We start from the raw sequence: 11,324 nt of genomic DNA, 5'->3' as shown, positions 1-11,324 counted from the left end.
GCATGTAGCAGATGCTCAAGAAACGCTAGGAGCTGCTGTTATTCTAGGACCCACCACAGGGGACAGCCTGGCATCCCCCAACCTGCTTCCTTCCCAAATTGCCTTCCGTCCATTCCTCCCTTCCTCCAGCTAACCGGCCTTAGGGTCTAGGTTAGGGTTTGGGGTGATTGGAACCTCTCTCCCAGCAGTCAGAGTGGCACTGAGAACACTGGATGACGAGACCACAGCTCTGGGCTCGAGCCCTGGACCCACCGTGTGAGCTCTGGCAAGTACCTGGCCCCCTCTGAGCCTCGGTTTCCCCTGTTGTCTACAGAGCCTGGGCCAGGCTTCGCTGGGAGGGGCCCGCCCCAGGACGGGGCTGGGGGCGGTTCTGTGTCCCCTGGCTGCCAGCCCCCCTCCAGCCTCCCGAGCTGCAGGCCCGCCCAGCTCAGCTGTGACGGCGAACCGGCCAATCTGTTTACTGAACTGGCTGACCCCTTCCGGGAACTCGGCCCAAGCTTCCCAGAACTCGGGTATTAATGACCCGGAGCCACATGACGGAGCATGACACAGCACTTTTGGGCGCAAGGCAGGGCCCAGAGGGGCGCGTGGGGGGCCGCGGCTCAGCCCCTGGCCTGGCCAGCGCATGAGTCACCCGGCCTCCCGCAGCTTCCTGATCCGGCCACTCTGCCGTCCTCCCAGGACACCCCCACCTTGCCGGGCCGCCCGAGGACCACTGGACCTTTGCCCCAGTGACCCGGCAGAGGTCTTGGGCGATCGGGGCTGCCTCTGGGAATACAGATGGGATAGAGAGGCCCAGAGAACTGGAGTGAGTAGTAGGGAGCACTTATTAGGCCGCTGCTGTGTGCGAGGCACTGGGCAAATATCTCATCTTAGTGTTGCAACAATTCAACTGAAATGGCAAATTTAATCCCTATACAACAGATGGGGAAACTGAGGCTCAGAGGGGAGAACGAGTTCTCGCAAGGGCGTGCTTCTGAGGGCAGGCAGCAAGGGCATGCGTCATTTGGCCTGAGATGATCTCCTTTCGTCCCATCAACAGCCCAGCAAGGGAGGTGCCATGTGGTCTATTTCACATCTGGGGAAACCGAGGCACAGAGGAGCTGAGTAACCTGTCTAAGGCACTAGCCAGTCTGGCTCTGGGACCTGTGCTCTGAACCAGCACCTAGCACATAGCTGGCGCCCACAGGGTCCCCGTGCACGGCCGAGGGTGAGGGCACACGCGGGCAGTGGTGTCAGGCAGAGCTGGGTTCAAATACCAGCCTGGCCTTTCTCAAGCTGCACGGCCTGGGGCACGTGGCCACGGGGCGCTGTGCCTCGGTTTCCTCACCTGTGTGAGTGCGGAGTGTGTGACCCACGCCTGGGCACGCAGAAGCTGCTCCGTGAACGCTGACTTCCACGGGCTGCCTCTTCTCGGGGACCAGGTCTCCAAAGCCACCGCGGGGTCGGCCTCTGGGCCCCGCCCCTGCCTCCTCCTTCACCCCGCGCCGCCCCAGGGCGAGGTGAGGGCGTGGTTTTTATGGGGCTGGGAAGCAGACAGGCTGTGGGCGCGGGGCCTCCGGGGTCCCGGCCCCTGGGATCTGGCAGAGGCAGAGCAGCACTCTGAAGCCGTTCCCTTCATGCCACCACCATTGCTTGAGCACCTACTGTATGCCAGGCTCCACGGGACACAGTGGCGGGCAAGGTCTCGGCCCTCACTCTGGTGGGGGAGACGAACACGAGTGGGCGTGAATGGACGAGGCAGTTTCCGCGGGAGAAGCCCCGCGGGGCTGAGCGGGCTGTCTGGGAGGTGGGCGGGACAGGGAGGGCTCTCTGAGGAGGCGACATGGAGCAGGCACCTGTTGGAGGAGAGGGGCCAGGTTTGGGGAAGAGACTTCCAGCAGGGGGAATCTGCACAGCAGCGCAAAGGCCCTGCGGCGGGAACGGGCTTGGGCGATCCCAGGAAATGCAAAGAGGCTGGAAAGGAGTGGGGCAGGGGAAAGTGACAGGAGAGGGCGTGCAGGGCTTCGTGGCCTGAGTGAGCTGCCCCTGGTGGGGTTGGAGCAGGACCTAAAGTGAGGGGACAGCGGGCCTCCCCCTGCTGTGCCAGTCAAACCTTCTGCCCATCCAACAGATGAGCTCACCAAGGCCCAGGCTACGTTCCCCCAGAGGGTCGGTGGCAGGGTGGGGACGAGAATCGAGAGGTGTGGACTCCCAGCGAAGGGCAACGGCCCCTGAGAAGAGGGCAGCAAGCACCTGGGTCGGCAGAGCGGGCCACGCCACCACCCTGCAGCCCCAGGACCTGTGAGCCGTGGGGCAGGCAGCCTGGCCGGCTTCCCGGCAGAGGAGGCCGCTAAGTGGGGGTTGGCAGCTAGGCTGGAAGAGTGTTCTCAGGGAGGAAACGGTGACGAGGAAGGTCCGAGGTGGCGGTGACGTTAGGGACCGTTGGGGACATTCATCACTGCTCAGGCGGAGGCAGGAGAGGGATGAGGCAACGGACTGGCATTGTCAGGGCCTTGATCTCGGGAGGCCTTGGGACCTGGGGGGCAGAATTTCACTCTGCTGTGTGCTGGGCCCTGGGGACACCACGGAGACCAAGACAGGCACATGCCTGCCCTCGTGTGGCCCGCGTGCCAGAGGCAGGCCGTCTGCAGAGGGCTCAGGGCTGCAGGGGCAGGAGAGCAGAGGGGCAGGAGCTTGCTCTGTGACGCCCTTGCTGTGTGACTCAGGGCAAGTCACTTCACCTCTCTGAGCCCTGGGCTCCTGGCCCAGTAAACGCCAAGTGGAAAGATGTCGTCAGGACTCAGTGAGGTCGTTTGCTCAGTCGTTCACTCATTCATTTGTTCGGTATTATTTCAGCGCCTGCTGTGGGCCAGACACTGACTGGGTGCTGGGGACACAGCAGTGACAAAATCCCTCCCCTCGGGGCCGATGGAAGACGTGGTGAGCGTGGACCCTTAGCTCCGGCCCGCCGCTCACTGTGACTGGGGGCGGGGTGCATTACCTCTGAGCCTTATCTGTGCAGTGGGATTTAGAGCCCACTCATAGGGCTGGCGTAGGGACAAAGGAGTTAACATTACGCATTACACGTGTGTTTGCCATAGAGCCGGGTACACAATAGGCGCTCAGTTGTGTTCAAATGGGGGGGAGACGGGCAATAAGTAAATAGAAAGGGCTGAGGGGACGAGGTAGTGTGTGTCCCATCGTGGAGGTGAAAGTAGCCAGCTGCTAGCACCAAGTAGGTACACAGCAGGCGCTCAATAAGTGCTCCTCCTCCTTTGTCTCCTTTCGAGCCCAGCTGGGACTGCGACAGGGGCCTGAGGTCTGGAGTCTGCGTGGAAGACGGGACGCCATCCTCGCTGGCCCAGAAACCCGGGGCTCAGCTTTGGGGCCCGGGGAGGCCAGAGATGTCCCGCCGTCCCCTCACCCCGTACTCCCTGCACCCCGTCCCCAACATCGTCTGCAGCCTGGGTGGCGAGGGCGAGCTGGGGCCTGCCCGGTGGGTCCCCAGTAATGGCACTCATTACACAGGTGTCTGGCAGCGTGGGGGAGGGGCAGCCAGGCCTCGGGCCGCGTCCGCATGGCACCCGGCCAGCCCACCGGGCCTTCCTCGTCCTTTGTGCGTCTGGTGCCCGGGGCGGGCGGCGGGCGCGGGGAGAGGAGCTGGCGGGCGGCCAGCTGGCGCCTGGCGAAAGGAGGGAAAGTTGAGAAGTTTGGGTGCCAAGGAGCAGGCCGGGGGCTGGGCAGGTGGGCTGGGGGCGGTGCGTGCGTGCGGGGTGCGGGGTGCGGGGTGCGGTGCGGTGGGCTCGTGCGTCCTCCGGCTGTCACGTGGAGGTGAGAGGGCTTCCGTGGATGAGGCGCCGACGCCCCCAGAGTGGGGCGAAGCCTCCAATACCCACGTCCTTTGTTCCTTAACCTGCCCGAACAGGTGGGGGCCAGGCTGAGCCCGGCCTGGGCCTCGTGAGTGACGTCGGAGGCAGCCCCGGGCCGGCCTCGCCTCTGCGTGCGGGAGCCGCAAACCCGGGGGCAGCCAGACGCCAGACCAGGGGAGAAGGCGTCCCAGCGAAGGCTTTGAAGGAGAAAAGTGAGGCAGGTGAGGAAGAGAGAGACAGGATGGGGTCAGGGAGGGGCTCCCGGGGAAAGCGACCTTGGCCTGAGACCTGGAGGAAGAGCGTTCTGGGCAGCAGCGAGTGCAAAGGCCCTGCGGCGGGCCCCGGCTCGGCCCCTTTGAGGAGCACCAGGGAGGCCCCTGGGGAGGCGGGAGTGGGCGGGGGGTGGCCAGGTCAGGGGTGCAGATCTTATTCTGGGCACAGAGGGAAGTTCGGTGCCTGGTGGGCACACAGCAGGGGCCGGCCAGGGGAACAGGGTTGGGGAGAGTGGGGGCCGGGCTGCCGGCCGGGCGTGGGGACGACTGGCTTTCAGAGAGCTGCAGACGGGAACGTGGGCTGCTCAATTTGTGTTTGAACCTATTCCCCCGGGTTCAAACCCCTCTGGATCCCGGAGCCTGTTATTAAGCCGGCTGCACCCCGGGGCACCTGGCTTTGTGCCCAGACAGGGCCTGGCCTGCCTGCCCCCGGGTCGACCCTGGCCCCCCAGATGGGAGTGGACGGCTGGGACGGGCCAGCCCCGCTCCTGCCCCACCCCCTGCAGGCGCCTTGGCAGGGCCGGATCTGCCACTGAGAGCTGGGAGGAGATGGCGGAGCAACGACATTGCCCCTCTTACAGGCGGGGAAACCGAGGCCCAGAGAAGGAAGGGGTACGTCCCAGCACCTCATGGCGGGGAGCTGGTGGTGGCACCAGACCGTCTCCGTCACAACTCGTACCTCTTCCCGCTTCCTCCCTGCCCCTGCCCCTGGCTGGCTCCTCCCAGTCCAGCTCTGGCCAGGGTGGCAGTTGGTGTCGGGGCAGGGCCAGAGGGAACAGCTGGGCCCAATTCGAGAGGCCTCCCGTGATCGGGTGCTGTGGGGAGAACTGTCCAACAGTTAAGACAGTGAGTTTCCCATCACTGGGGGCATGCAAGTAGACCCAGATAACAGCCCTTCATCTACTTACGGGATTCCACCAGAGCTTGGTCCTTCTCTGCTCAAGCTTTAGTTTCCCCAACTATAAAATTATTTTTTATAACAATCAGAGTGACCTTATTAAAAGGACGGCTTTGATGATGAAATTCTCCTGCTTTTAGCCCCTCCTTGGCTCCCTAGTACTCAGGAGACAGCTCCTACCTTCACCGTGGCCCACGTGTCCTGCGGCCCTGGCCCCAGGCCTCCCTCCTCCTCCTTCCCGGGTCTCCCCTCCCTGTCTCTGCTGCAGCCACTCGGACTTCCTCGCTGTGGTCCCTCTCCTGCCTCGGGGCTGTGGCCGTTGGACGCCAGGCCAAGTGCTTTCCATGATTCACATCCCCGCCAGTCCTAGGAGGTACCTGCTTTTATGGGACCCATTTTACAGATGAGGAAACTGAGTCTCAGAGAGGTTAAGTCTCTTGCCCAAAGCCACATTGCTCTGTGTGGCTCCACAGGCGTCGGGATTGGAACTCAGGCCAGCTGGAACTTAACGCCACTCCTTTTCCTTCTTTCCTCGTGTAACTCATTTCCATTTCCAAAACTTTGCTCCGCAGTCGCCTTCTCCAGGAAGCCTTCCCTGACCATCCTCTCAATCCGTTTCCCGTGACCTTTCGGACTTTCTCCCCCGTGGCGCCGCTCACCCTGGCTCGCAGTGGTCTCTTCCCCTTAGCAGCCCTGGTGGAGTGTGGCAGACGCGGGGCACACGGCGCGTGATCCGGCGTGCGCTTGGACCGGGCGTCACGTATGTGTGCACTCCCAAAACCACCCGCACACCCAGGCTCCTGACCATGCCCACCGCCCCCAAAGATGTCCTTCGTCCTTTTGTCGTTCATCCTCCTTCCCCCACCTCCACGCCCCCCCACCCCCCGCTGGCATCCGCCAGGGCCCTGCTCTCCGTGGCTCTCCGTGGCTCTCCGTGGCTGAGCCTGCGCTCCGTGCAGCTTTCTCTAGGCGGAATCACAGAGCACCTGCTTTTGTGTGGGACTTCCTCCCCTGGATGTGGCGGCTCTGCGGGCCATCCACGTCACTGCCATCACCGCCTTCCCCTATGTCTGCCCCTCCCCCATCGGGCGGCCAGCTCCGTGGGGCGGGAACCGTGTCGTGCTCATTATTTATCTCTGTGTCCCCAGCACCCGGCACAGGGCTGCGCACACAGGAAGTGCCTAATAAATGTTGACTGCCTGGAAGGCGGACGAGGACGTGCCCAAATGGGGGGAGAGCGGGCACGTTTGCGTGGCAGAGAGGAGCCCCGAGACCGGCTAAGAAAAAGCAGCCTCTGGAATTATCCGGAGGCCTCGTGGCCCCATCAGATAAGCGTGTCCGCTCGCTCCCGTGGTGTCTCTGTGGAACAAAGATCGGGATTGCACAAGGGCTGGGCCCGGGCTGGGAGGCGCTCGTGGTCCCTTTATCTTGCATGGGCGTCTGGCTCCGTGTCCCAGAACAGCACAGCCCACACCTCCCGGCAGGCCGAGAGGCTGGGCCTGGTGACGGGTGGGCAGGTGGGTGGCAGGAAGGGGAAGTGGCCGCCCAGCCCTCCCCAAACCAGTCGGACTCCTTTGCAGGGATTTCTGGAGGCGCTCTGGGAGCTGAGTAAGGGAGAGCGGAGGCCGCAGTAAAAGGAGGAGGGAGGAATCATTTAATTAGCGAATATTAGAGGGAATTTCCAGTTCATGCCCCATCAGGCTGGGCAGGAACGCAGGGGGATTACTCAGGCGGTTTCCAGGTACCAGCTTTGACCTCGAGGGTTCAGCGCGGCTCAGAGGCCTCCCGGTTTCCACCGCCTGCTGGAAATCCGACTGGCTGGGGTGAGAGAGCGGCGGGGGAGGACGGAGCCACATGCCAAGACAGAGCCTGCCACCGAGGCCGAGCCTAAGCATACGCTTGCTGCCCTTACTGCCCATTTCCCAGACTGGAAAACAGAGGCTGGGAGATGCGGGGTTGGGTGAGGTCACTCAGGGATCACTGAGGAGTGATGAGAGCCTAACAGCTAGCGGTCACTTTGGAGTGACTCCTTCGATAACGACAACATTCTTTTCATAAATACTTATTGAGCACCTACTGTGTGCCACGCACTGAGCTCAGCTCTGGGGATAAAAAAGTTGAGTCCTGGGCGTATATGGTGCATCGCATCACACCTGTACAGGGACATTTTTTGAGGGCAGAAACTGTTTTGTGGAGCTTTGTTTTCTTGTTTATGGAAACAAGAAGTTCAGACCAGACTAGCGTTTCCCAAACGGGGATCAGAAGGGCGCAGACGCTCTGGAATGTTAACAGGACATGAGGAAAAGGGTTCTGTGAGCCACTGAGTTTGGGAATTACTGGGGTTGACAGTGCTGACATTTGCTGCAGATTTCCTGAGTCTTTGCTGTCCCGGCAAGCTCAGCGAGCATCCGGGGGTGGGGTCTGCGAGTCACCCTCCAGGGTCTCTGCGGGAGCTTGCTCACCCTTCTCCTGTCTTGGTGAGCCCTGGTTGGATGCCGCCCCTCCAGTGAGCCTTCTCTGAATCCCCACACGGGCCTGAGTTCCCTCCCGTGAAGGCAGCTGCCTGCAACTTTCTTTGACCTCTGAATGTTTTCCACCTTGGGTTGTAGCTACCTGTTCCCATCACTTGAGTGTGAGCTTCTCAAGGGCAGGGCCAGCTGTGATTCATCTCTGGGTTCTGGTATAGGGAACGGAATGGGTGGATGGAGCATTTAATGGGTGGAAAGATGAGTGATGATTTGATGGATGGGTGGATGGCAAACTGGATGATTTAATGGCTTGTGCATGGGTGGATGGGTGAAGGAGCTGTTTATGTGATGGAGAAAGAGATAGGTAAAGAAAAGAATAGATGAATTAACGAATGAGATGATGAACAATTGAATTAATGAATGGATGGATGGATGAAGAAATTAGTGGATCAAGGGGATAGATGGATGATAGATGGTTGAACAAGCACAAGGACGATGGATTTTACATTGTGAGATGGATGGTATAGAGAATTTCATGGCTGAGTGCTATGAATTATTGATGGATGAGTAAACATACAGCTACATGAGCTGATAGATGAATTAATAGGTGGCTAGATGAATAAAGACGGGTGAATGGATAGATGGATTTATGATTCCATGCATGAATGGGTGGGTGGATGGATAGGCAGATGGAGGGATGAGTGGATGGATGGATGGGTGGGTGAATGGATTAATGGACAGGTGGGCAAAAGCGTGAATGAACAAGTGAGTGGAAAGATGAATGGGTAAGTGGATGGATGGGTAGATGAATGAATTGAGGGGTGGTTGGGGGTGGATGACAGAATAGATAAATTGGTAGAAGGATGGATGGGTGGATGGATGGATTTATGGATGAATAGATGAATGGGTGGATGGGTGGTTGGGAAAATAGATGGATGAATGGATGGATGGTGGATGAGGGAATGGATGACGGATAGGTGAGCAGATGGATGCGAGAGCGAATGCCTGCTATGTCATATCGTCTGAACTCAGGTCAGGGTGGCAGAAAGATCCATGTCCCTCCTGATGCAGCAGTTTATCAAGTTTTTGGAGTGTGAAAGTTTAGTGAAAGCTATGAATAATGTTTCCAGAAAACTGCCCATGGATACAGAGGGTTGTCAGCGATTTTATGGGGGCCATGGTCATTGTGTCTAGGAGCCACCTATAGACCCTCAGTGAGGAGTCTCAGTGCAGTGTAATGGGTTTCATTTTAGTCTCCGAGCCTTGACCTTGGAAAGAAACCCAGGCCCAGTGGGGTGAAGGCAGCTGAAATGGGGGCAGGAGGTTTCCCAAAAAGAAGGGGCACTGTGTATTTATTTGTTCATTGCACAACATTTCTGTGACTTTTCTGGATGCCTAGGAGAAGATACCTGTGAGAAGACAAAGCTGCTTCTCATAGCAGCGACAAGTGTTTGGAGCTTGAAGTTGGACAGATTTTATTTTTAATCTTGTCTCTAATACTTACTGGCTCCGTAGCCTTGGGAAATATACCTCACTTCTCCAGACTTGCTCTTTTTCGAGTATAAAATAGGGACAGCAATAATCCCTACTTGATTGGGTCATGAACACGGAAATAAGTATGTCAAGCAGCTCATCGCATAGTAAGTGCTCATTAAATGCCATTTCTTCTTATTACAATCACATGACTACTATTGTTTCCTGGCCTATGTAAGGTGCTGTGGAGCCAGGGATATCCAAGGCACCATCCTGACCCTTACTGTGGTCACAGGAGGGTGGGGAACACGGACACATAAGCACAGGATTACATTCATCACAGGGTGATTGGGGCTGACGGGAGGAATCCTGAGACCTCGTGGTCAGGGTCAAGGGGCCCTCAGCATCCTTATATTAACATCTCTTTCTGGCTAGAGGCTGCAGAGACTGGAAAGCTCCAAGCTGCATTTCCCGCCTCCCTTGCAGCTAGGTTTCTGTATGCTCCACAGGCTTCTCACTAGCTCGCAACCAGACACCAGTGTTGCTGCAAGAAAATGGCAGGCTCTGTCTTGGCATGTGGCTCCGTCCTCCCCCACTGCTCTCTCACCCCAGCCAGTCAGATTTCCAGCAGGTGGTGGAAACCGGGAGGCCTCTGAGCCACACTGAGCCTTCGAGGTCAAAGCTGGTACCTGGAAACCGCCTGAGTAATCCCCCTGCGTTCCTGCCCAGCCTGATGGGGCATGAACTGGAAATTCCCTCTAATATTCGCTAATTAAATGATTCCTCCCTCCTCCTTTTACTGCGGCCTCCGCTCTCCCTTACTCTCCCACCAGCCTGATGTCCTCCCGAGACAGTCTGAAAGTGGAGGCCACTTGTTTTTGCCTAGGCTGTCTTTCTGCTGGTGAACAGGTCACAGGCTGCATTTTCTTGCAGCAACACTGGTGTCTGGGTGCTAGTTTGGGGCAGTCTAGATGTGGTGGTGGTTGTGGCTTCCCTACCTCCAGATCACGGGCACTGTGGTGTGTTCTCAAAGTTGACAGTCGTGGTGGTGGCCTCCTGATTCCCCACCATCCTGCCTGGCTAAGGGGGCAGCTGCCCTGAAGGGCTAGTTCTTCTGTGTTGTTCTGGAGCCACCCCAGCCCTTCTCGTGATTTTGCAAATGCCCAATTCCCTGCGTTCAATCCTTTCTGCGTAAGATACCTGGAAGGGTTTCTGGTTCCTGTAACTGTAGCCTGATTCACACATGGGGTGCGTGTAGGACCTCAGCTGGTTCCTAAACCAGACTTAGGGGCCAGGGAAGGGTCATGAAGCCCAGAACATGTAAGTTGAGTTCTGAAGGGTGTATATGTGTAGGCAGACAAAGAGCCGGGCGTGAGGAGAGGGACGAACACTCCGGGCAGAAGGAACAGTGTGTGTATAGGCTCTGAGCTGAGAAGACACACCAGGCGTTGGAGAAGTGAGAGAAGCTCGGGCTGGCTGGAACGTCAGAGCACAAGGGACAGGCCGCTGGACTGAGCAGGGGTTTTCAGACCGGCCAAGGTGTCAGACTCCCTTCTGAAGGAGACAGCAAGCTTCTGATGGCTGCGGAAAATGGTAAATGTCCTCCAGGCTGCTGTGGGAGGCTGGATTTGGGGACCAGGGAGTGTCAATGCCGGGAAACGAGTGAGGAGGCAACTGCAGTCACGGGGGTGAGGGGCGGTGAGATTGAACTGGCACGGCAGCCTCAGAGGAGGGGAGGGCGGATGGATTGGAGGGACGTTGAAGACGAGACTCTCCGGCCTTGGTGACCAAGTGCGTAGAGTTCGGAGGGGCGGCATTACGGACGATGCTCTGGCTTTGGCCGCCGGACGACATTGGGGCCGTCCGTTAGGGGGGGCAGGCAGGGGAGCAGCGGGGGAGCCGCGGAGACCAGGCTGGTGCGTGGGTCTGGGCGTCTGGGAGGCCTCTGCGACGCGCACAGACGTGTGGTCAGAGGCGAGACAGCAGCTGGGACGTGGACGGGGGCCACGGCTTTGGGGAAAAGGAGGGAAACACTCATTCAGCAAGTCCCTCCGGGGCCTGAGACGGCCGCTGTCTGCGCATGGCTGCGCACCCGGCGCTTGGCCAAGGGCCCAGCTGTCTGTTAGGTAAGGCAGGAGGTCGCCACAGACACAGCCGTGGACGGGGGTTGGGTCCCAGCAGGAACAGATGGGATGAGGGCCCTGGGGTCCAGGGTGTGAGGTCTGGGTTCAAGTTCAGCTCCTCTGTGTGCTCCTTGTAGGGCCCTGGGCCGGTCGTTTTCCCTCCCTGAGCCTCATCTGAAAATTGCTCATAGGGGTCGTGCTAAAACCTCGAAGTGGAGTTTGTGGAAGCTCGGAGCACG

General features: G+C 59.0%; 1 long non-coding RNA gene across 1 annotated transcript; it reads right to left on the bottom strand.

Moving 5' to 3' along the window:
• Positions 1 to 887: 887 nt before the first annotated feature.
• Positions 888 to 3,682, bottom strand: LOC142861146 (uncharacterized). Its single transcript, XR_012912526.1, has 2 exons — positions 1,331 to 3,682; positions 888 to 1,078 (listed from the first exon to the last, which is right to left on the bottom strand). It is a non-coding gene; the product is annotated as an uncharacterized LOC142861146 (long non-coding RNA).
• Positions 3,683 to 11,324: the final 7,642 nt, after the last annotated feature.

Source organism: Microcebus murinus, chromosome 16 (genome assembly GCF_040939455.1).
Source record: "Microcebus murinus isolate Inina chromosome 16, M.murinus_Inina_mat1.0, whole genome shotgun sequence".
Classification (NCBI taxonomy): domain Eukaryota; kingdom Metazoa; phylum Chordata; class Mammalia; order Primates; family Cheirogaleidae; genus Microcebus; species Microcebus murinus.
This window is presented reverse-complemented; position numbering and strand designations above follow the sequence as displayed.